The sequence below is a fragment of the Canis lupus genome, chromosome 20, assembly GCF_048164855.1.
Source record: "Canis lupus baileyi chromosome 20, mCanLup2.hap1, whole genome shotgun sequence".
Classification (NCBI taxonomy): Eukaryota; Metazoa; Chordata; class Mammalia; order Carnivora; family Canidae; genus Canis; species Canis lupus.
The window spans coordinates 46,326,157-46,353,250 of record NC_132857.1 but is presented as its reverse complement, the minus strand read 5'-3'; the positions used below and the strand labels follow the sequence as shown (position 1 = coordinate 46,353,250).

General features: G+C 38.8%; 1 protein-coding gene across 4 annotated transcripts in view; it reads right to left on the bottom strand.

Annotated features, from left to right (window-relative positions):
• Positions 1-26,806, bottom strand: part of SPOPL (speckle type BTB/POZ protein like) — a 72,916-nt gene extending 46,110 nt beyond the window's left edge. The window contains exon 1 of one of the 4 annotated variants that reach the window (XM_072789052.1): positions 26,510-26,806. The gene's annotated coding sequence lies outside the window, so the exon portion shown is untranslated. Of the gene's footprint in view, positions 1-8,352; positions 9,424-22,061; positions 22,251-26,509 lie in introns of those variants that run through there. The other 3 variants (XM_072789049.1, XM_072789050.1, XM_072789051.1) reach the window with 3 other exon arrangements.
• Positions 26,807-27,094: the final 288 nt, after the last annotated feature.

The window sequence follows — 27,094 nt, the reverse complement described above, 5'->3', positions numbered from 1 at the left end:
CCAGATTTCAGGTTGTACTACAAAGCTGTGGTCATCAAGACAGTGTGGTACTGGCACAAAAACAGACACATAGATCAGTGGAACAGAATAGAGAATCCAGAAGTGGACCCTGAACTTTATGGGCAACTAATATTCGATAAAGGAGGAAAGACTATCCATTGGAAGAAAGACAGTGTCTTCAATAAATGGTGCTGGGAAAATTGGACATCCACATGCAGAAGAATGAAACTAGACCACTCTCTTTCACCATACACAAAGATAAACTCAAAATGGATGAAAGATCTAAATGTGAGACAAGATTCCATCAAAATCCTAGAGAAGAACACAGGCAACACCCTTTTTGAACTCGGCCATAGTAACTTCTTGCAAGATACATCCACGAAGGCAAAAGAAACAAAAGCAAAAATGAACTATTGGGACTTCATCAAGATAAGAAGCTTTTGCACAGCAAAGGATACAGTCAACAAAACTCAAAGACAACCTACAGAATGGGAGAAGATATTTGCAAATGACATATCAGATAAAGGGCTAGTTTCCAAGATCTATAAAGAACTTATTAAACTCAACACCAAAGAAACAAACAATCCAATCATGAAATGGGCAAAAGACATGAACAGAAATCTCACAGAGGAAGACATAGACATGGCCAACATGCATATGAGAAAATGCTCTGCATCACTTGCCATCAGGGAAATACAAATCAAAACTACAATGAGATACCACCTCACACCAGTGAGAATGGGGAAAATTAACAAGGCAGGAAACAACAAATGTTGGAGAGGATGCGGAGAAAAGGGAACCCTCTTACACTGTTGGTGGGAATGTGAACTGGTGCAGCCACTCTGGAAAACTGTGTGGAGGTTCCTCAAACAGTTAAAAATATACCTGCCCTACGACCCAGCAATTGCACTGTTGGGGATTTACCCCAAAGATACAAATGCAATGAAACGCCGGGACACCTGCACCCCGATGTTTCTAGCAGCAATGGCCACGATAGCCAAACTGTGGAAGGAGCCTCGGTGTCCAACGAAAGATGAATGGATAAAGAAGATGTGGTTTATGTATACAATGGAATATTACTCAGCTATTAGAAATGACAAATACCCACCATTTGCTTCAACGTGGATGGAACTGGAGGGTATTATGCTGAGTGAAGTAAGTCAGTCGGAGAAGGACAAACATTATATGTTCTCATTCATTTGGGGAATATAAATAATAGTGAAAGGGAAAACAAGGGAAGGGAGAAGAAACGTGTGGGAAATATCAGAAAGGGAGACAGAACGTAAAGACTGCTAACTCTGGGAAACGAACTAGGGGTGTTGGAAGGGGAGGAGGGCGGGGGGTGGGAGTGAATGGGTGACGGGCACTGGGTGTTATTCTGTATGTTAGTAAATTGAACACCAATAAAAAATAAATAAAACTGTAAAAAAAAAAAAAAAAAAAAGCAGAATACAATACTATTACCACAACCAACCAAATTAAAAACAATTGTTTAATTTCATTTAAAAAAAAAAATCAGATAAACATATAATTTCAGATAATATTCTGACACCCCTTAAAATTATTCTGTGTATCCTCTTTAATGTGGATGGATGCTTCATTTTGAAGACCACAGTTCTAAATCAAATGAAAAACAAATCCAAGGGGAAAAAAACATGGAATTGAAGAATAGAACTGAACATGTCTCAGAAGAAGAGAAGGAAATTGAAAAAAACTAAAGGAGAATCTACCAAAATTTGATATTTGAAAATTTTTCAATTGCAGTTTTAATGTACACAGGATTACATTTCGTTCTCTTTGAGACCATTCTATTTTGTTCTACAGGAAGTGTTAAAAAATCACGTTGTAAATATTTCAGGGTTTAAAATTTTTAGTATTGATCTATAAATAAAGCAAAAAAGAATATACAGTTAGAAAAGAAAATGTAAATACCTTCATGATATAAAATTAACAATGACTAATTGGAAGATGAAGGGAGTATGGAGAGGACCAAGGCTATCTATCATTCCTAGAGGTAATACTATCCAGAGCTTAAAAAAAAAAAAAAAAGAAATAATAAAAACCACTAACAGAAATAAAAGCAGTCCCATTTACAGTGAAAGGTGGAACAGGGAGTGGGAAGATTACTTCCTATCCTTTTCACTCTCATGTAACATGAATCTCAACACAATTAGGACTTCTATTTTTAAGAAGTAGTATTAGCCAGGAGTGGGGAGCAGTATATAATACAGTATGCCCATTTATTTTATTATTATTTTCTTTAGTATGCCTATTTAGAAAACTGAAATTCATTACTCATTTCCATAGCTCACATTAAACACTCCTATTATCATCTCCATCACCCCCTTCATTTAAGTGCATTTTACTACTTAATGTACTATGATCTCAATGAAGGTTTTTTTGTTTTATCTATTTCTGTACTGCAAAGCCTCAGTGTGTAAAAGAGGGAGAAGGATTAATTATATGGCTTAAGGGAATTAATGGAATAGCTAATTATAACTAATATACATACATGAGAACAGAAAAGTCATCTTGTAGTTCCCACTGCTTAAAAATCTAAAGTTCACTAAAATGTGTATACCACGAGAGAAAAGTCTCCTCTTCCAAACAGAAAGTTACTGACACTCAGAATGATTTAACTCAGTGGTAGTATATCCAGACACAGTGCTGAGAAGAATCTTTGGGGGAAGAGGCAGATGGTGATAAATACACCAATGGCAATATGTTAAACTTTCAAGAAAAAAACTGGCTATAGATGGGGAGAGCGTTCCTTCTTCCTGGCGATAAGGGGAACACCAAAAGAGCTGCAGGGAGTAGGAGGAGTACATGGACACCAGGAGCCATGGCTGCCGTTGATGAAATTATATGGGGCCTTAGTCTTAAGGAAAAAAAAATGCATGGGGTTGAAACAATACCTTTGTTTACCTTATAATCTACTTGCCTGGGCTTTTAATTCTTTCCTATTTTGACTACTGAGAGGCTTAAGTAAAATAACTGTCTTATAGTTTGAACTATAATATCAAAAGCAGAAGAATATCAGTAATTTTATATGATCCAGCTTAATGGTCCCAGTCTCTATAATCACCCAGAAGGGTTGTTAAGCCAGAATGCTATGCCCAAACTCAGAATTAATGATTTAGTGGGTCTGAAATGGGCCCTAGAATGTGCATTTCTAACAAAGATCTGAGGTGGAACTGGTGCTGCTGATCTAGGGATCTCACCTTGAGAACCACTATCCGAGTATGAGGGTTCGATCGGAAAGCTATTAAGATTATAAATACAAAAAAAAAAAAAAAACCCTCATCATCACTACCCTAACTATCCAGGTGTCCCAGCTCTGACTAAATCTTTCACTTTACTTAAGTGTTATCCTGCAGGATTAGGTCAGCTTTCAATTTTTTTTCCAGGGTCTTATGGACTCTTCTTTTGAAATTCACATCTGATCACTGAAAGTAAGTAGGTAATTTAATTGCATACATACATGGAAACTTTACAAGGATAGGCAAAACACAGACATTTAATGACAATTCTTTTTCTATTTGATGATTCCTAAAGGTCATTAATACATTGTGGTGAAGGTATCTACAGAGATTTAAAGCCTCTGCTTATTGCTGCCTGGTCAACACCAAAGTCCTCCCTTAAAACAAAAACCAAAAACGGGATCCCTGGGTGGCTCAGCGGTGTGGCGCCTGCCTTTGGCCCAGGGCACGATCCTGGAGTCCCGGGATCCCTGCATCGGGCTCCTGGCATGGAGCCTGCTTTTCCCTCCTCCTGTGTCTCTGCCTCTCTCTCTCTCTCTCTCTGTGTCTATCACAAATAATAAATAAATCTTAAAAAAAAAAAGACTAAAAGTCAACCCCTGCATATGCACATTGTAACTTCAAAAAAAATCACTGCATTTCTGTTGCTTTATTAAAATTTCAGAGAAAGGATTAAAAGTAAAAAAATCACTTAACAACAATCCTAGATATAGATACGTCATTTTCCTTAACAACGGATAAAAATGAGGGAAAATAAGCTCTTGGGTCCGTGTATTCTATTCCTAGCCATTTTCTGCAAACACTGAGCTTTAGCTATACAAAGAGTCTGAGGAAAGTATCATTAAGTCCCACCCGGTTCTACAACGACTTAATACAGTAAAACTCATACCCTGTAGACTAAGACTTACTTGATATCACCACATAATTTCCTCACACTGTGATGAACTTCTTTAAAAAAATAAATAAACTACAGATCATTTCAGAACGAGATTGCTTTTTCTACAGCATAACATAATTAAGGACACTCTGGATCTCTGGAAGCTACTTTTAAAAATCATTTGCAAACAACTACAATTTTATGTCCTGTGAGTTGCTGAAAGTTTAATTGTTTTCTTACTACTTATACATCAAATACAAGCACAATCAAGATATTCTGTATGTTAGTAAATTGAACACCAATAAAAAATAAATTAAAAAAAAATAAAAAAAAATAAACCAAAAAAAAAAAAGCACAATCAAGAAAAATACAAGCCTATCTGCAAATATATATTTTACTTTTTAAAAGGAGGTTATTTCCAGAAATCTCATAAAGACAGGAGGGGTTTTTAAAAATCAGCTTTCATTATCATGACAGTTTTTAAGCATGGTTAATAACCTCATAAGGTAAGATTTTAAATTGTGAACTCAAAAGGGGTAAGACTTTTGAGTTTGAGCAGTCAGGAGACTATTCATTCAAAGTGGCCAAGTTGCAAAACATTTGTTTTTTCATTTTTTTAAAATCAATTATTCATTCCTTTAGTCTCTCTCGTATTCACTGACCGATTGGGGAACCTACACTCATTTAGACCCTACTGAAACTAGGAAGGATGACAGATAGCCCTGACCTCATAATTTGAACTAGATCTTGTAGGTCTCTTAGGGAAAAATCTTCCATAATTTCAAACGTGCTTAAGAGAACAAACAAAATGTAAAAAAACCTGATCATGTCTTTTTTGGTAAAAATTTCAAAAAGCTAAAACTAAATGTTGTTACCCAAATACACGTGTGTGTGTGTGTGTGTGTGTGTGTGTATTTTTTAAAGTAGTCTCCATGTCCAGCGTGGAGCCCAATGCAGGGCTTAAACTCACAACCTGGAATCAAGACCTGAGCTGAGATCAAAAGTTAGACGCTTAACCAACTAAGCTACCCAGGTGCCCCTATATGTATATACTTTAAAGTAGCCCTAGTACAACTAAGGGAACAAGATCATCTAGATACTTTTAATACCAAAGCATTACCTTGAGTTCACGATAGTCTCTAAAATCAAGTTTACTTAGGCATTAGTCTAATTTTTGAAAATTTTAGCAATGGCTTAAAGATCCTAACAAGACAATCAGAAATTACCTATGCATAATTTGTTTTGTTTAAAATGTATGAAAAGCATGACAATATATGTTACAAACTTTTTGATATAATTTAAAAATGTTAATTTGCCTAATTTAAGAACTAATTTATAAGTTACAGTACCATACCACACTTCTTTTACCCAACTCAATGTAGTAAATTATCTCAATTAACAAATGATAATTTAATCTTATCCTTTCTATAAGCACCAACACTTTAATCTGTACATCTTAAATGCCACCTCTTCTATAAAACTTTTACTAACCAATCTATAACCCCCCATCATATTTCCTCAGTAAAATGAATTACTCTCTAACTACTCAAGTACTTGTATAACCAATGCCTTTTGCATAGAATTTATTGTAGTTATGAGTACAATAATCCATAAGATTTTACTTTACACTTCAGAACTTTACTCTTTCATGTATTAGCTAATTGGATCCTCTAAACAACCCTGTGAAGTAGATACTTCTATTTTGCAGATAAGGAAACTGAAACACAGAAGCAACGTGATTCATGGTCATACAGTTAAGAAACAACAACAAAGTAGTCAAAAATTAAATCCAAGGGTTTTAGTTGATAATACACTTTTTCTTTATATATATATTTAAACATTTTACTTATTTATTCATGAGAGAGACAGAGAGACAGGCAGAGGAGAAGCAGGTTCCCTGTGGGGAGCCTGATGTGAAACTTGATCCCAGGACCCTGGGATTATGACCTGAGCCAAAGGCAGATGCTCAACCACTGAGTCACCCAGGTGTCCCATAATACAACAATTTTTCTAATTCATCAAATATGCCTAACTAGTTAAGAGTACTGTATTTTTATATTTACGTAACCATGGCTTCATACCGAAGGCAACAGATAGCAAAGATATACTACCTGGTTTGAGTTAGCTATGGAAAAAGTATTATATATTTTCTAGGCAGCATATAATTTATTGCCACCTAGAAAACTAAGTAGCAAATATAATTTTGTATTACAGAATGATCCAGGAAATACCATCAGGGTTTTAAGAATTTGGTTTCTGATATTAGACTTAAATTCAAAACCTGAAGCTGTGTGAGGTCTCTGGGCCTCGGTTTTGTTTGTAAAATAATAATAAATGGTAATACTTCAACAAATGAAGTAATAAATGGCAATTACCTCCTATGACTAGTGTACTATGTGGAAATGTATAGAAAACATCTAAATTGCGCCTGGTATACAGAAAGCGCTGAATAAATGTTTATTGCGCATACCAATATTAAACTCAAAGATAGAACTAGTTTACAAGACAGTAACAGTCTCATAAACTACTAAGAGGAGCAAAGTCCAACTTCCTCTAAGTATGTTATTTTCAGGTCTTATTTTTGTTTTTTCAACCTTTATCACTTGGCTGTCCAACAAATTGTATCAGCTATTAACTGCTGCTCTCACATTGCTTATCTCTAATGGCTTCAGTTCCTTTTCAATGCAAGTAATGTGGAGGTATAACTGGAAAAAGAATGATGTTCAAATGTCTCTTAGGAATCATGTAACATTCAAGGAAACTTTTTTTTTTTAAGATTTTATTTATTTATTCATGAGAGACACACACACACACACACACACACACACACACACACACAGAGGCAGAGACACAGGCAGAGGGAGAAGCAGGCTCCATGCAGGGAGCCCGATGTGGGGCTTGATCCGGGGTCTCCAGGATCAGGCCCTGGGCTGAAGGCGGTGCTAAACCCCTGAGCCACCCAGGCTGCCTGCAAGGAAACTTTCTGGTGTAATGAAAATGTCCTGTATCTTGACTGGGCTGATGTCACACAGGTGAATATATTTGTTAAAACTCACTGAAATATAACTGGAAGACCTGTATATAAAACAATGGAAATTTTTTAAAAATAAGGACTTATAACCCTTGAACAAGTTACTTTTAATTTCTGGCCCTTAGCATCCTCATCTTCAGAAAGAAGAATTCCTCACCCAGGAAGATTTTAATGAGTATTAAAGGAGATAAGATCTGACAAGTACTTACAGTAGTTTCTGCAGTTAGTTGCCAATTCTGGATCCACTAAAATTAACCCTAGACATTTTTCAAATTTACCTAAGTCCTAAAACAAGGATTCAAGACAAAAGCTGTATTTCCCTTTTCTTACTTTTCACAACTTTGGTGTTTTTGCCCTCAGTTATGTTTTGTTGTTTTTATTTTTTACAAAGTCATAATCTTTAGCTTTCATATTTCTCTTCCTGCTCTAGGTTTTGCAGGGATCAAAATTTTTTACCTTTAAAGTGAAGACTTCTGTACCCATCTTGCCCAAAGCTAATCAATCTACTACTATTCCTTCCTCCAAGAGTTTAGTGCTTCAATGACAAAACACAGAAACCCACTGCCAGAGATAAGAATTGTAATAATTGTCTAGAGATCTGAAAGATCTACAATTTTGAAATGTCATCTAGTCAGCCTCTGAAAATCAAGAATAGTCTCCAAATATTTCAGCGACCCTTAATAACCCACTAAGAAACTACCATCCACTGATTTATGTAAAGCTATATAATTTATTTCCGGTATTACTCTTTCAAATGTAAAAATGTCTAATTAAAATTGGGGTAATTAACTCCATTTTTGAAAATACAATTGTGTTAAAGAAACAGTTCCTTTTAATTCTCAAATAATTTTTTAAAAGTGTCTAAGCAATGTCCTTTGTTCTAGAATTCTAGGACACTGAAACAACTTCACATTCATCTAGTATGTACTGAACAAACATTAAGTACCTAAAAGGTAAGGTACCAGGCACTGGAGAAATAAACACAAGGTCAGAGAGGCAAATACCTAAAGAAGCTAAGACAGAATTGCTAAAATAAAGTCCTTTCCTTACACCTGTGAAGAATCTAGAAAAAGGAGACAGACCCAGAATTCTTTCAACCTCCCAGTGTGGCTTCCAGACCACTTTTCTAAACTTCTGCCAAAACTGTATGACAACCACATGAATCGAGTGTTATATTCTCTTACCCTCTTCTCCCTTTTATCATCTTCTCATCCCTCTTCCAGTCAGGCTCCTTTATGGAGGACTTCAACACTTGTCTCCATGTCTTTTTCACAGTTCTTGCCATCACTTTGTATGGCCGAACTCCTGTTCAGTTCCAAACTCCCAGCATCAGAGTTACTTCACCTTCCTGAACGATCTTATCCACTTGAAATTTTAGCAATCTTTTTCAAAGATACTGACTTAGAACTTATTACCTAAAATAGCTTGAGCAAATGATGAAAATTAGGCTTCAGTATACCATTTTTATAATAGAACTTATTCCTTTCTGTCACCAAATTAATCCCAATACTGATTCACAACATTTCATTAAGCCCTATCCATTCTTGTCATTATGCCCATTTTGGCCTCACTTATTCTAATCAAACTCAAAACACTCACAATACCTCACTTCAAACACTCTAGCAAACATCCGTCACATTTCTCTCCTTTGCTATTTTACTACAGTGATTCTGTAAACCTTCCACTCCATGTCAATCTAACCACCCACAACTTGCTCTTTCATTTGGGTTTCTGAGCAATGGTGTAAAAAATCTTTATAAGCAGAAGAGTCATTTCTTAAGTGGATGCTTTCATTAAGTACACAGTTCTGTTTTTAACTATTTGTTATCAAAAGGGTTTGTTGCACAATAAGTCTTAACAAATAATAAAATAAATTAAATTAGAAATTCAGTTCCTCAGTTGTATTAAACTCATTTTAAGTGCCCAATAGACACAAGTGGCTAGTGGCTACCACAATGGAAAGTGGAGATTCTAGAACGCTGCCATCATAGCACAAAGCTTTATTATACATTGTTGCTCTACACATTCCATGGCAGGACGAGACAGCCACTATCTATTTCAGCTCAAGGAGCCTATAATTTCCCACTGCCTACTGCCATCCTTGTGACTCTAATCTTGTAGGCTACAGCACCCGACATGGAACAAGTTGGTACCTAAAGTAGTCAATAAGGGCAGTGGCATCACCTATCTCTTAACACCTGAGACCAGAAGTTGGTTGCCCACCTCCTGGTATTTGCATCCCAGACCACTTAACAATCATAGAAATCCCCATCTTGATAACTGTCATTAAAGGAAAGAAGGGTTAGAAAAAGAGAGTTGTACTTAGTAGATTCCTTTCAGATTTTACCGCCTGTTAAAGACAGAACTCATTATTACACATTCATTTTATATATCACTAGACTAGATCACAGCAGCAGCTGGAAGTAAAAATCTACCAAACCCACCCAGGCTTATTATAATTCAACAATTAGTAAATAATACTTCATTAAAAAGATATCTACTACAAATGCTAAATAGAACAAGGACAATGAGACACAAGACTAAATTAGTACTACCTAAATAAAAGCAGGATAAACCATTGTCCTCAAAAAAGGTAAAAGAAACTACACTTACTGGATCTTTCAGTTATTAAAATCTATGGAAAAAAATTGGCAAAATAGCATGCCTTAGGATAAAGGGTAGTAGGGATCCACATGTCTACATCATTATATCCAGTATGTACATCGCCATTAAAATGACTTTATTTTCCTTAAAGAAAAACATTTTATTGAAGAAAAACATTTCAGATAGCTGCTTAGTTTACAGGGGAGAAAAAAGAAAAGAAAGAAAACGAAATCAAAAGAGAAAGGAATAAAGCAAAATGACCCATGAAGAACAATATGTTAGGAGATCCTGAATTTTAAGCCAGTCTTTTCTGAAATGATGTAGCACATGGTCAAACTGGAGTTAACAAAAGGTTATTGTATCCACCTATCAGCCCTACCTCTCCACTAGGAAATGGTTTGCAAAATAACCTGAATCGTTTTTTAGGCCTCATGGGAACACTTTAAGGACATGAATGCCATCTCAGCTCTTCTGATGAGCTAATAATTCCAAGATTCTCATGACTAGCAATAATCAGTAACTACTTACGAATGTGTAAAGCACAAGTATTTATCAAATGGCTGCTCTACCCAGGAACAGTATTTTCCAGCAGTAAGAAATGAAGTCAGATATAAAAATATTAGCTATAAAAAAACATATGAAAATGTTAAAAAAGGGGGTTGTGGCCTGGGTGGTTCAGTGGTTGAGCGTCTGCCTTCAGCTCAAGTTGTGATCCCAGGGTCCTGGGATTGAATCCTGCATCAAACTCCCTATAGGGAGCCTGCTTCTCCCTCTATGTCTTTGCCTCTCTCTGTGTGTCTCTCAGAATAAATAAAATCTTAAAAAAAAAAAAAAAAAGCAAATGTTAAAAAGGTAAAACTATCTTAACCTGCAGTTATCAGTTTATATGTGTGTTTTAATAGAAGAAATTAAGAATAAAAGGTACAGGAATGACACTTCCTTACATAAACTCTAACATGATCTACATTCATTGAGGAATAACCACAATCTTAATACTTTCAGGATACACAGGTAGAAATATTTTTTGCATCCTTGGTTTTCACTACACAATTTAATAATGAAAAATATATTAGCACCACTGCATTCTGTTGACACAAGATGAAACTCCACATATAATAAAAAATATTTTTTATAATAAAAAATTAAATATAAAACAGTACACAGCATGCTGTGGGCATATGGTAAAATTATGTCAACTTTCAAGGTCTGAAAACTGAGTAAGCCCTGCTGTGTAGATATTTTCCTTATTTAAGGGGTAGCAGACCTTAACAACAAAAAAGTGAACCTACACAACCTACAATTTGGGTAGAAAGTTAAGTAAGAGCAAGTTCATTCCAGCATTGTGTAATGAGAGCTTTGAGCCAATGTTGCAGACTCACTCCATAAACTAGCCTACAAAACTTTTCTCCAGCTTGCAAAATCTTAAAGCCTTCCCCATGTTTAGCAATAGTTAGGCAGAAATACGCCATCTGTCAGAAAGTCAGTGAACTATACAGTGAAGCTATCATTTTCATGACAGTCTCATTTTCCTTAAATTATACTTAAATTTGTTTTATATTCTGCATCTTATCAACTGACAAGACAGCCAGAATCATCTGATGGGTTTTGTGAAAATAAACATGTCTCTATTCCACTTTTCCTTGGTGTGCATGCGGGTATGAGTGGGAAAAGGAACCATGCTTATTTTGAAAACCTAGCCTTTTCACAATGCAATACCACTTTACATCCACCAGAATGGCTAAATAAATGAGACAATATCAAGCAAGTGTTGCAGAGTATATGGGACAAATGGAACTCTCATTCACTACTGATGAGAGTATAAACTGATATAACCAGTTTGGAAAACAATGGATAATACATGCTAAAACTGAACAGAAGTACACACCATGACCCCACTACAAGGAAAATACACTACACAAATGTGTATGTGTGCAGCAAAAGACACATACATAAGAATATTCTATAGGAGCACTATTCACGGCAGCTCAAAACTGCAAACAACCTAGGTGTTCATTCACAGTAGAGTGGAGGGGCACCCAGGTGGCTCAGTCAGTTCTACATTTGCCTTCAGCTCAGGTCATAATCCTGGAGCCCTGGGATCCAGCCCAGCTGAGCTCCCTGCTCAGTGGGAGCCTGCTTCGCCCTCTCCTCCCTGCTCCTGCTCTCTCACTGTCACTATCTCCGTTTCTCTCTCTCAAATAAATAACGAGAATCTTAAAAATAATAATAATAAGCCAAAGAATAAAACACCCAGTAGAGTGGGTTTTATGGCATAATTTATGGCATATACAGTAATACAGTGACACAATATTATAGAACAATTAGAATGAATAAGCTACTGCTATGCACTACACCAATGGATCATATAAAAATAAATGGTTCTGCCAGCACCTGGGTGGCTTGGTCAGTTAAGTGTCTGATTATTGATTTGAACTCAGGTCATGATCTCAGGGTTGAGCCCGTACTGGGCGTGGAGCCTGCTTGGGATTTTCTCTCCCTCTCCTCCTTCTGGCCAACCTGTGCTTCCTTACATATACTTTCTCTCTCTCTCTCTCTCTCTTTCTCAATAAAAAAAAAAATAAAATAACAATAATAATGATGATGATAATAAAAATGAATAAATATTTTGGGTAAGAAGCCAGACAAAGCTGTACATGCTGTATGATGCTGTATGATATGCTGAATGCATGTCTTCAAATGTATATTAAACTTCAATAAAAATTTACCTAAAATAAAAAAAATACATAATAGCAGCTTAATGCCTAAATGTCTGTGATAAAATCCTGTTCCCAGTGCCAAGTTCCTAGCAGTCTAAAATCAAAACACTTTTTAAAATCTTTCCTCATGACAATTTAAAAACATTTTTATATTAAAACAAAGAAGGCTGTATTAACATTATAGAAACCAAGAGTCAAATCCTTTTCTGGAGCAAACACTAAAAATATTTGAAAAAAAAAAATTTTTAACACAAAGCTCTCCTCCACCACTACCTCGACCATTCATACAGACCTTCACCTCCCTTCCATCAACAAAGAATTCACTCTTCTGCCAATCATTTAGAAGAAACCCTTGAAAAGTAATGACCTACCCTAGCAGGGTAGTTATAAGGATTAAAACTAAGAGTGCAGCATTGTGCCCAAGCATTCAATGATTAGACAGTATTTATAAATCCCAAATAATGAGGATTCCAGGTCAACTGCTATTTCCAATTCATCAATGTAAAAATAGAACCTAATATTTAAGAGCTGGTCAATAACCATTTATGGAATAAATGAATGATGTGAGCTCAAAACAGAAAGAACAAAAACAAAGCAAAAGTGAAAATGAAGAAAAAAATCAAGTTCAAAGGAAGGTCTTAACCTATTTTTATTATTAGAGCATATGACAAGATTTTAAATATCAAATGAATCAATCATGAAAATAAAAACTGCCAGTATTATTTTTCCTCCATGTATTTCACAATGCAAGAAGTGGGATGTTTTAACTAAAATTAAAACACTGTTCTTTAATTTGAAACTCTTTAAAAATATTTCTGAATGAATTTCTTATGAAGTTGACAGGAATCATTAAATATATCACAGGTTATTTTCAATATATTCATCATAGCAATCAATATTCTGACCATGTCTTAACACACATGAAGACTATTTTTATGAAAATAAAAATGCAACTTAGATATCAAAGTTGTCAAGACTGCCATCTCACATTAGTTTTAAAAGACATAAAAAATAAAAATAAGACAAATCAACAAAACACTTTAATCTTCATTGGGTGCTCCAAATACCAATGGCCCATTTAATAAGGCCCCTTGTCCCTCCCTTTCAAACACATTTACCTGCATATCCTAGATCAGAAACAGCAATATTGTTCTTAATTAACCAACATTTACACAAAGCATTTAATTATGTAAAAAGTACTATTCTAAATGTGACTATAATTTGGTTCTTACATAATACTCTTTTAAGGTAAGTACTGTTACCATTTCCATTTTATAGATGAGAATGTTGAGGCAGAGATGCTAAGTAACTACTTAAATTCAAAGGTTTTAAAGGTTATTTATTTATTTGAGAGAGAGAGAGAGAGGGAGAGAGAGAGAAAGCATGAGACAGAGCAGAGAGCACAAGCAGGGAGTGCGGAGAAGCAGGCTCCCTATGGGGCAGGGATCCTATGTGGGGCTCAGTCCCAGGACATCAAGATTGTGACCTGAACCAAAGGCAGACATGTTAAAGCAGGATAAATTTTCGTTTCATGTTTGGGAGGTTAGTTATTTTGAAGAACTTTGGTCATAATCACGAAATGCAGTATTAATGCCACATTTCATGAATTCTAAGATACCCATTTTTTCCCTTATTTTGATATTCCTAAAATTGATGGCATTTTGCAATTGTAATTGATAGTGTTTTCTCCCATTGGGTACATAAAATAATGGTGCATCTTGTAATTAATGGCAAATATCATTCAAAAAATTATAGTATTATCTATACTTAATGAGATTATTTTCTAAATGTATTTGACAGTGTTGGGTACAAATGCTTTAAAAAGGGCAGTTCTTTGAGAAAATCTATGAGAAAATTCTATGAAAATACCTTTACACTATAGTAAGTTGCTAGTTTCTCAGGCCCATATTCAAATAAACTTGATTATACTTTGTGAGAAAGAAATGCAGATTTTGTTATACAATTCAATGATGCAACTTTCATTGATAAGTGATTTGCTATGGGGGGAAGCACACAAATAAAACAGTGAAAATAAGATACTTGAGAAAATAAAAATCATCAAGACTAAAACATAAATCAAGGTACTCCCAAATACCACTTGATTCAAGCCAGTTTCTCAAATGTCACTGATAAAATACATGAAAAAAATATTTTCAAGTTTTAAAAAATATACTTTAGGGGCATCTGAATGGCTCAGCCAGTTAAACGTCTGACTCTTGATTTTTAGCTCAGGTCATCTCAGGGTCCTTAGATGGAGCCCTATGGCAGGTTCTGCACTAGGAGTGAGCCTGCTTAAGATTCTCTCCCTTTCCTTTAGCCCCCCTCTCTCAAAAATAAATAAATAATACACTTTTAATGCAATCAGAAATGACAAATTTGCTTAGTGTCTGCCCACTTGAGCTCTAACAAAACTGGACATATTAAACTTGAAGCTCAAATGCCATGCAGAATAACTAAAAAAGGTTTAAACTGATACTAAAAATTGCCGAAGTTTTTAATTAAATCAAATTCAATTGATTTTTAATTATTTTGTAGCTTCCTATGTTGATACTTCAGAATGAACTCATATTCAATGATTGTGTGTGTGTGTGTGTGTGTGTGTGTGTGTGTGTGACTTCCAGGATGAAAACTACCTTTCAGGGAAATTTCCCACTAAAACAAAAATTGTATCCAAATTACAACCGAGTAAAGCGCCTTGAATCTATTGCACTCTTTACCTTAAAATCGCTTAATTACCTTGAGGGAGAGGGGTGGTGGGAGAAGTACAAATGCATATACACACAATAAAGAACTGTTAAATTTCCTTCAAAAAACATGTCCAGACAGGAAACAATAGTTTCTTCTTTGCTAACTAATCTCAAATAGTATTTTAAAAGCACCATACTACTTTTAAATCATACTACAACCTTTGAGATCTTGCATTACTTAATAGGAGAGTAAAGCAACTCTTTTTAAATTGTCATTCCTATTTATTCTCATATCTAATAAAGAATGAGAGTAAATACAACAATCTCAAAGGAGTATTTTCTCAGCACACTGCACGAATTTTCTCACATTTCTTATATATTTTCTCATACTGCACGGATGAATCACTTCCATCACACAGTTGCTTTTGGTGTATAAACAACCTATGGCAATCATGGTTTGAGGTAACACCATTTTATATTTGTAAATAATTTTATTTGCTATCTTTAACTTATGTAAAGTTTTGTTTCACATACAGTAGTTATAGAACACGATTCAAAATATAATGCTAATAATTATTCTGTCCTCCTTTAGAACATACAGAACATCAGAGCTCTACATATATGTATAAATAGGAGGCCTCAAAAGGTATGCCTCTAAGAACCATAGCAATACATGAAATATATACAGTTGCTACGCAAGATTCAGTAAGATTTAAGGAAACAAAAACCAGGGAGAAGGCAAGAACAAAAGATATTAAATAATAAAAATAAACTTTAAGTAAGAGCTACAATTTTCCTAACAAAATTTAAGGGAGACTGCCTTAGCCAATCAGAGTTAACATTTCTATAATAACTCACTGAATTCAGAAGCAAATTTTGATAATGCCCATTCCCCTTTTATTTTAAAGCAGACAAATTCTAGAACCTTTACTCCTTTACTGTGTCTTTAAAATCCATTTAACTTCATTTTCCCTTTTAACACACTATTTTTTTTTTATCTTGCCAATAAGTTTTTGCCAACCACAGTGCTCTTCAGAAAAGTAATCCCTGCAGATGACCTGTGTCCTACTATAGTGCAAGAGAGTAAATCCAGGGACATTTAGACAACTATCTAAAATAGTATTTATGGTATCAGGGGCCTGTTCTTATTCTATGGAGTCCAAAAGCACTATGAATAACCATATACCTGAGGTTTAGTAGTAAACTCTTAAAATCCTTACCAAAGCCTTCATTTTTAACTAAGTTTCAGAAAAAGTTTGTATGCATTACATTTCTCCCATTAAAAAAAAAAAAATCAAAACATAACCAAGATTTTTTTGAGTTATGCTAATCAATTACTTAATGATTCTAATAGTATGGATGTAATATATAAAGTTAGCCAATAAAAATAAAACATCACCTTGAAAAGAAATGCTACAACAAAGACTAATCTTCAACTTTTGAAGATATTCATAGGTGTCTCCATATTTGGTGTCCACATGGGTAGTGATATTAATTAAAATGGCACACAGAAAGAGGTACACAAGTGCAAGAGAAAAATTTTTGAACGGCACAATCTACCATGCATATGCTAGAGCCCCAATCCCTTGCCTTTGCATGCTTTCAAAATACTTGAAGTATCATTTCTTTAAACTACTCCACCACTGCACTGCCCTCTCCACCTCTCTTCTTGTCTTTCAGAAAGAGTCAAGTGTCATTTTTCTTAGGAAGCCTTCCCTGATGCCTCTTCTCCGTGCTTCCAAGGCAACCTGAATAAGCTGCAATGACAGCACTAATCACACTAACAATATTTAAACTGTCCAATGCCCTTAGTCTCTTAAGTTTAGTCACAGTTCTAGAAGTTTAATATTCAATACCTGATGAATAATAGTTCTTTAAAAACATTCTGCCTGAGTATGTTCTGAATGAATGAGTTGTAGAAAGAATTCGAGATGCTTATAGAATATCTACATGGTGATAAATAGAAATAGAGTCTAAATTGAGTTAGGAAGATGGCTCATATTATAGATATGATAATTTTGTCCTAAATTTGGGATTGTTGCTTTGGCAGATTTAAACAAATTTCATCATCAACTAGTTTATGGATAGACTACTGAGAAATATAAAATTTTCATGTTGCAGGGTGCCTCAGCAGGTTGTGTCTGACTCTGGATTTTAGCTCAGTCTCATGATCCTGAGATCCTGGTGTCAGGCTCCATATTCTGGGCATGGAACCTGCTTAAGATTCTGTCTCCCTCTGCCCCTTGCCCCCAATAACTACCTAAACAAATAAAAATAATAAAATTTTCTTCATGTTGCTTAATCCAAAGAGTACTTTTTAGTTGTCCACTTGAGTTCTCAGTTTCATTCAACATAGCTGACATACTTGATGATCCACTCCTTCCTTTTTCAAATAGCCTATTGTCTATTGCCTTGGCTTCAGTGATGTCAAGGAAAATTTCTTCCCAACACTGGCTATACCTTTTCAGTCTCCTTTGCTACATGTCTTTTTACCAAAATTTAAATGTTGAAAATTCACAGGGGACTACTATATCCCTTTATCATCTCTGTCCCTGGGCAATCTCATTCCCCATCTGTCACAGTAAGATATCAATTGTAAGCCATATACTTAGGATTCCCAAATGAATTATGATCAATACTCTCTTTGCTTCCCAGAAATTAACAAAAAACAAAACAAAAAAGCTGCTTTTCTCCCCAGTATTCTCTGTTAGTCACAAGAATCGTCAACCCTAGAAATTCTGCCTTTTCTCTCTAGACCTTTTAATCTAATTTATCACCAAATCCTATCAAATTACCCCCCTCCCCCCTTTAATCTAGCTACTTTCTATTCCTGCCATACTGGACCAAGATTCCATCATCTCTTGCCTACAGTACTATATTAGCTGAACTCAATTCTACTCAAAGGTGTGGTCTGCAGACCAAGAGTCATCCATGAACTGTTACTGGTCTGAAACAAGGTAAATACAGTATCTAAAAGAAGTATTTAGAAATTTGTACAGCAATTTGACAACTGCCACAACATCCATTTTTTTCTGCCTCATGAAAGTACCAGTACAGGTTAGAAACCAATCGAAACCAAACCAAAACAGGTCCTTCTCCACAGATAAGTTTGAGAACCCCTAGCCTAACTGGTTTCCCTGCATTTATACTTGCCTTTCTCCAATGTGCCCTCTGCAGAGGAGTCAAGTATATTTTTAAAGTAAAAATCTAAGTAACTTATTCAGCTTTTTAACATTATCCAGTGGCTTCCCACTGCCAGAATTTAAGTAAAAATGCTTAGCAATGATTGACTATTGTGATCTGCTCTAATCTCATTTTGCATCACCCAGCTTTTCAGTTCTAGAAAGCTGAAATTGCCAACATTACTTGAGTAACTCGTTAATCCTTCAGATTTAACCTAAAAGTCATTTGTCCAGAGGAGAATTTCCTGATACATTAGTAGGTTTTCATTGCTTAATATTAAGTGTCCTTTGTGGCAATTATCATAATTTTAATTATTATTTTTGTAATTAGCTATCTAGTATCTTTATTCCAATAGCTTTTGCTTCCAAGAATACAGGTACATTCTTTCCATTAACACACATTACCAGAGCCTAGCAGAGTGCCTGGCACATATTATTTGTTCAATAAACTTTTCTAAGTTGAATAAATCTATGTCAGGAAACATAATGGTGAGCAGGACCACCAAAATGCAAATGCCTTCAATATCTAGTCATACTTAAGACTTGGGATAAGTCTGTGCACTTACTATGTGCTTCACAAAAGCTACATCTCCTTTACTTCTCTAAACAACCTAAAAAAGGAAACTTCACTGTCAGAATTTTTTTTTTTTCTTTACCCAGAAAGGTGAAGAACTTTGCCTAAAGCAACCAACAGGAACTGGAAGATCTGAGAGGCAACAAAAAGTAATAGATTACCCAATATCATCTGGCTCCATTACTTATAAATCTGTGTGATTTTATGGAAGTCAAATAATGTCTCAGTTTCTCAGGTTCCTTATCTGTGAAAGAGATATAATAAAGCCTTCTTCAAGAGATAGTTATGAGGTTTAAACAAGATGCTAAATTATTTGAAACAGTGCGTGGCACAGTGTTTTTTAAGTGTTAGTGACTACCATTACCTTTTATATTACCACTACTCTCTAATAAAACAATTTTACCTGCTTACTTGCTTATTGTCTGTCAGTGCCACATTAAAATAAATTACAAAAAAGCAGATTCCATATTATTATTCTCTGATGGAGCTTTTCTCCAAAAATTAAGCCCTAAATAGAAACTGACTTAAGTGATTATTTACTCAGTTCTCTCAATGTACAAAGCTAGTACCATTTCAGGTCCATAAGAGAGGAGTTAATTCATTATATGCCTTGGATACCTTAGAGCAATTAGGGCTTGATATTCACTAGAACTCTTGGCCCAGAAGGGCTGCTCCTGTGTATCCTCAATGCCTAGCATGAAGTAAGTGCTCATTAAATAATTTTAGAAAGAATATGTACGAAATCAATGGAAGAGTGCTCAGCACAGAGAAGATGCTGAATGTCAATTTCATTCCACCCCCTTCAAAGTTCCTACAAACTTTCAAAGTCTTACTCTAGGGGAGGAGTCATTTTTCTTGAACCAGGGCTTACACCATTCAAAGCCAAAAATGCAGAATACAGACAACAGGAAAGCTAAAAGACAAAGAAAGCAGTGTTGGCAGAAACTATGTGAAAGATAGGTAGAATCTGGATATGTGGGGAAAAGAGCAGAGGTTATTTTAGGCCAGAGAACAGCATACGCAAAGGTACTGTCACTCAAAGTTTGGAGTACGTTTCACTGGTGACACAAAACAGGATTTTAAGCTATATGCGGGAAAACATCTTTATTTTGATAGTTGCATACGTCACTATTTATAACGTTATTAAACTAAGCAGTACCGATTTGGATTTTAATGGAATTGTCATGGAATACACAGGAGGTAAGCAGATATGGCAAGAGCTGTCAGGGTTTTCTTTTTGTTTGTTTTCTTTTTTAAAAATAAAAAGGTTTATTTTTTTCATGAGAGAGACGGAAAGAGAGGCAGAGACACAGGCAGAGAGAGAAGCAGGCTCCATGCAGGGAGCCTGACGAGGGACTCGATCCCAGGACTCCAAGATCGTACCCTGGGCCAAAGGCAGGAGCTTAACCGCTGAGCCACCCAGGTGTCCCAACTGTCAGGGTTTTAAAAGAGTGAGTGAAATTTGGGGAAATATCAAGGCACAGTCATATTCATAAACATAATACGTTGAGAGAGAAAAGCTACCAGTCTTTTGAGTGAAGCCAAGCTCTTCAACATAAGAGACTGATGAGAATAATCAGTTTTAATTATTTAATTAGCAGCATACTGAAACTTTTATCCATAAAACCCTCCTTTGCCACTATGATAAACCCGCTATATATTTCAATTTCATTTATTCTCAAAACAAATACAAAATGTTAAGGATTACCTGAAGCTGGGACCGACCTGCTTGGGGGCCTGGAAACTTACCTGAAAATAGGGAGCTACAATTCTGCACTTTTCACACAAGGAGGAATTGATTTTTACAATACAAAATATGAATCATAACATCAAAAAAAAAGGGTGTTAAATGAGAAGAGCAAAAAGTAGCCTCCTAGGTCCATCTTTCTTCCTCAAAATTAATCTACCAATAGCCAAACCCAGTAAAGCTAAGGGATGATGATGAAGAACATTTACCAAGCACTTCCCAGGTGCCAGGAACTGTTGTATTTTACCTGCGTAAGTTATGCTCTTATCACCATCATCTTATCAAGTATATCACTAGCCCCATTTTATAGCTGTAAGAATACTGAGGCACAGAGAGATTAAATAACTTGCCCAAGGCCGGAGCTGGTAGTTGGCAAAGCAGGGGTTTAGATCCTGGCAGTTGAGTTACATCCGAGCTCTTAACCACCAGGCACCATTTCTCCCAAGAATAACAGGATGATAATTTGAAATATTCCACTTTTCCCATTATGGCAGCAGAGATGTAATTTTCCAAGGTATAAACCTTTTATTACTCAAATTTCCTGTCTAAGAAATAGTGGATTCAGCTGTAAGGAAAAACTGGGGAAAACAAGTATGATGGAACAATCTAGGCCCAGGATTATTCAAATACAGACAAAGCCTCCAAAAAAAAAAAAAAGTATGGCTGAATGACACAGTTCACGGAGAGAGAAGCCAAAAGTTAGGATAAGCGAAAAGGTCGACCTTAGTTCTACTGGGTCTCACTGCTCTGAGAAGAAGGCGACCACCGTGTCTCCCCTTTACTCAGTGCACAGACTCGGGAGAGGGGACCGGGGACACCTGGGCCCTGGGCCGCAGAGTTAGTTTGCCGCGAGCTGGTGAACGCGAGGGAGCATCTGTGAGGGGGCGGCCAGAGCGCGGGGAAGGTGGAGGGCACGACCCCGCAGCAGGCACGGGGTGGGCCGGCTGGAGTGGAGGACGCGCCCCCAAACGGGCTCACGGGGTAACTTCACAGACACGTGTCGGGGGTGAAAGGTGCGGGGCGGGGGGGGGGGGAGCGCTGGGGGAGGGGGACGGGGCAGAGCTCCGGCTGGGAAAGGAAACAGGTAGGTATCCCCGGGCGCGCGGAGGCACCAGGTAGAGGGGCGGGAGCCCGCGGCAGGGGAGGGGCGAGGCTCGGGGAGCGGCGGCTGCTCCGCGATGGGGGGGGGGGGGGGGGCGAGACGGGGGAGGGGCGGGGGAGGGGCCGAGCGGCGGGCGCGGGAGGCAGCCCCGAGGGAGCGGGGCTCCGGGGCCAGGGGCTCCGGGGCCGCCCCCCTGCAGCGCCGGAGGGTCGGAAGCGCCGCGGGCGACGGCGCGGGGGACGGAGGCGCGGCGAGGACCTCGGCGGGGGAGGGGACCTACCCGGACGCGCGGGGCGGCGGCGGCGGCGGCGGCTCCTCCGGCGCTGAGGCGGCGGCGGCGGCGGCGGCGGAGGTGATGGCGGCGAGTCCCTGTGGCGGCCGCCTCCACCGAGCCGCATCCCTCCTCCGCGGCCCGCCCTCCTTCCTATCTCCCGCTCCTAAACTTCTTCCCCGGGATAAACAGACCCGCCGCCAGGGGCGGCCGCCTCCGCTGCTCCCGCCCCCGCGCAGCGCGCCCCCCCCCCCTCCCGGCCCCGGGCCCGTCCGGGCTCCGGCTTCCGAGTTGCGACTCCAGCCCCAGCCCCAGCGCGCGAGGGCGCGTGCGCGCGGCGGCGGCGGCGGCGGCGGCGTGGGCTCGCCCGGCTCCTGCTCCCTCCCCCCCGCGCCGGGCACTTCCGGCCGCCGGGATCCGCCGCCGGGTTTTGGGAGCCGCCGCGCGGCCGTGGGGAGGACGGGGCGCTCCCCTTCCCCGGGGTCCGCCCCTGCGCCCGGCGGCGAACTTCGCCTCAAAAGCCCGCCGGGGATGCCTCAGTCGGTGGACGAGGGGCGCGAAGGGCGGCAGCCGGTTCTCGGTGATTCTCGGGGCCGTGCTGGGCTGGGAAGCCACCGCGCCAACTTTTACTGAAGCTCCGTGGCGAGCTCCCACCTCCGCGAAGCGGCCCGAGGCAGCGGCGGACGGTGTCCCGCGGGAGCAGAGGCCACCCGGGACGGTCCTGGATGGAGGACGCGGGCCTCAGGCCCGGGAGCGGGGGCGGCCGAAGCGCAGCTGAGGCGGCGTCCCGGGACCCCTGGTCGGCTACTGGCGCTGCAGCTGAGGCGCCGCCCGCACAGAGGAGACCGCCTCCCGGAGTGCAGAGAAAGGTGACGGAGGGCGCAACATTTTTCAGCACTCGTGAGAGAGAACTTGCTCTAGCTGACAAGAATACTCTTTTTTTTGTTATTTATTTATTCTTGAGAGACTCAAGGAGAAGCAGGCTCCATGCAGGAGCCCGACGTGGGACCGGATCCCGGGACCCCAGGATCAGGCCTTGGGCCAAAGGCAGGCGCTGAACCGCTGAGCCACCCGGAGATCCGAGAATATTCTCATTTAAAGAGCTTTGAGGGACCAGTGCAGGCACGAGTATCATTTAAAGACCCTCCCCCACTCCCAGTTCCTTTCAGTTTTTTTAAACTGAGCACCAGTCAACTGTTTACCCGTTTTCCTAAGAACGGGAGACAGAGAGAGATGGAAGAAAAGCATTTTGTTATTTCACTAGGTGTTGAGCCCTGAAAGCACAGACTCACTCGTATGATCTTTTAAAAATCACTCCCCCCACCCCCCTTCCCAACAACTTTCCAGTTTCATGGTAGAGATGATTCGCACCTCACAGATGAGAGCAACTGAGGATCAGCAATAAGAAGTATCTCGTTCAAGGGTAAATGGAGTTTGAACACTGGGAAAGCAGATCTCCCTCCCTTCAAATCAATAGTACTTTGTATTATTCGTGTATTTAACACGCAAAAAACAAGCGAGGGATACGACCAGTGCTAAGGAGTTTCAGAAAAAAAAAAAAAAAAAAAAGATCAGCATAACCATAAAATCCAAAATGGCCTTAGCCAAGGCTTAAAAAGCAGAAGTGTAAAAGTGAGCATTAGTGGGCTAGGGACTGGTGGGGAGAGGAAATAGCAATGCGAAATTCTCCAAAACGTAAGAAAGTATAGTTAAGGGCAGCCCCCGTGGCCCAGCGGTTTAGCCCCTGCCTTCCAGGGTGTGACCCGGGGGTCCCGGGATCGAGTCCCACTTCCGGCTCCCTGCATGGAGCCTGCTTCTCCCTCTGCCTGTGTCTCTGCCTCTCTCTGTGTCTCTCATGAATAAATAAATGAAATCTTTTTTAAAAAGAAAGTACAGTTAAAACGATTTGCTGTACCCATTGTTGGACTGTTAACTTTATGATATGTGACAGAAACAGTGGACATTTTGTATGATTTCCCGTCCAGGCCTTTTAGCTCTTTCAACCCCTTAAATTATATCCTACCATCTCTTCCACTAATCATTCTTAGGCACTGATGTAATATACTCAGGCAATCAAATTATAATAAATCCTTGAGGTCGATTTTTTAATTAAGAAATGAGTAGTACTTGGGTGACCCTTGACATTTAACAGGGTTCTAGTTCCACCATAAGAATGTCAAATAGCTCATCAGGATGTTCTAATAGAATCCTTTCCCTAGGCTTGATCTTTTTGCAGAGTGAGGACATACCATTCTTTTTCTTGGTGACTTTATCCATTGATAAGGTAATACTAAGAGTAAATATGGCTTATAACTAACGCTAATAAAATTGTGATGGTTTGGCAAAGTAAAGGATGACTCTGGTCAATAAGCTTGGATTAAAGTTCGGTACTATGATACCAATACCCTAAAGAACTACCTTTCTTGATTTGATTTAGAACTTAACTGGATACCTATTGGAAAAGTAGACTACTATAGGCTATAGTTTATTGCTGCCGTAACTGATTTTTATAACTATATAAAGAAGTAACAGCTTTATCACTGGTGTAGAGCACACACTGGTGGTGTGCCTCCACCAGTCATTTATCAGGTTTGCATTGCTTAAGGCATTAACTGTTAGGGTGTTCCAACTCCTTAGACACCAAGAAACTTTTGATACTCCTTTTTCTGTTCACTGCCAGTTTTCTGTAGAAAACCATTCACACTCAGTGTAAGACTTGGAAGTCCTACTTACTGTAATTAATAGGTTGGCAGTTTATAAAGATCAGGAGAGCCACTCTCTTTCATGAGCATAAATGAGGACTAGACTTTGGATCTTCCTGACCCAACTCTATGAGGCTGATCTGGAGAGCCAACCAAGCATCCCACTTTGATATTTTAGTGACTGCAGCATTTTAGTTCTCTTTTCTAAATTAAAATCACAGGTGCTCCCATTTCATGACCGGGTACAGACAATGGACTCACTGCCTTCCATACCACCACCTGTTTTGTGCTATCATTTTCCAATTCTAGCTATCAAAAAAACTACAGCGTGCCATGGCAAACAGTTCACAAATTCATTTTTCTGTTAGTCAAGAAAGTGGCAGTATGCTTTTTAGCAAACATAATATCCTTCATGAATCCTACATGAAGTACTCTTGTATTTCCCGGGACATTTTGCTTATACCCCATCCTTCCCAGTGTCCACCAGGCTCTCCTCTCCTAGTGAGCTGGCTTCCCCATATTTTTCTAACCATTATCCCTTCCTTTCTTAAATTTTCTTCAAGGGAAACAAACTCCGACCTTAATTCCATAAACTAACACGTGTGACCAGACATTTAAAATAACATTTAGCTTTTGGAATTTATATGGAAAGAACAACTTGGTTGCTAATTATTTTACACTGTTTTAAATTTTAGGTCTTTTACTTGGAAAACACTAAAGCTCTTTAATAACTTGTGAGTTATTTTATGGATAATTTTATTTTCTCATATCTCCATTTCTCTCTCTCTGGCTTTTTGCCTTGCATATGAATTCCTAGTTTTGTAATACTTTTGCATTATATGATACTCATTACGGATCTGAAAACTTTAGAATTATACCTACAACCCTTGTGCAATGATGCCTATAGCAAGAAAGAGCCTGCAAGTTTGATGTACTTAACATTCAAAAGGCATTTCCAGAAAACTGAGATGGGGCCCACCTAGAATCTTGAGAACAGGATCATTTTTGTGTCCTTTGTTTAGGTCCCTCTTTGGCACCTTTATTTTCATGTCCCCAGCCACATTATTTCAAATATTTCAGTATACTATTGTTTTAAATTAAATGTGCATTCATATATTTAATGCTTTGGTCCTTTGGATAATCTGTGGGGTCTACTGTAAGATGATTTTTGCTATTTCTCTTTTATCACCATGTGAAGAGTACGAGCTGAGTTGCAGTTCATTAGTTGGCATACTGTTAACGTTTTATAACCATTCAATCAAATATTAATTTTAATCAGTCTTGAAATATTATTGAGGCTCTTAAAACATTAGCTATCCCTAGATTCTGGATCACTAATACCCAGTGAATGAGAAATGGCAATACCTCTACCTAGGCAATAAATCGTCTTGGAGGGATCCCTGGGTGGCGCAGCGGTTTGGCGCCTGCCTTTGGCCCAGGGCGTGATCCTGGAGACCCGGGATCGAATCCCACGTCGGGCTCCCGGCATGGAGCCTGCCTCTCCCTCTGCCTGTGTCTCTGCCTCTCTCTCTCTCTCTCTCTGTGTGACTATCATAAATAAATAATAAAAAAATAAAAAATAAAAAAAAATAAATCGTCTTGGAAAAGATCTTGGTTACCCTATCTACAAGTTTTCTGTTTACAATGGAATGGGATAAAAACAACAAAAATAATCTCTTTGACAAGTTTATCCAAAGCCCCTACAGCATCCCTCCAGGCATGCTGTGAGAACTCATTCTCATCAAGGTCACTTACAGTTGCTGGAAATCTTTTAGTGTGCCAGGATCCAGGCGGTTGCTGCTGCCATGATCTAGTAGTCCATGATGACCTCTTTCTTCTTCAGCTTGGCTAGGTAAAAGCTCTTTCTCCTCTGCTGGGGCCCTGGCCCTGGCCCTGGCCCTGCCCTGCTGTCAGGTAACCCGAGAAGTTGTGGTTGATCTTGGACCTTGGAGATAGTCCCAGGAGAAGCCTAACGCTCTCCACTGTGCTCTCCAGCCCGAGGTCACCAGCCTCTGCAGCAGCCTCAAATGGCTCTAGAGGTACAGCTGCTCAGTCTCCTCCTCTTTTTATCTCTGCTCAGTCATCACAATGTCCCCGGGTCAGGGTCTTTGGTCCCCTCCCAGAGAGACACACCCTGCTGCCTATATGAGGATGATTTCTGGCTAGAGGAGTTTATTTAAAAAACTGCCCCTGCCAAGCCCACTGGGTGGTTCCTTGTCTCTCTAGCTTTCTCCCTGAAAATTGGAATCTATTCACTTCACTCTCCTCTGACTCTGATTTGAGAAGTAACCGCTCCATGGTCATTTTCTCTGGACACAATAAGGGGCCCTCCCTCCCTCC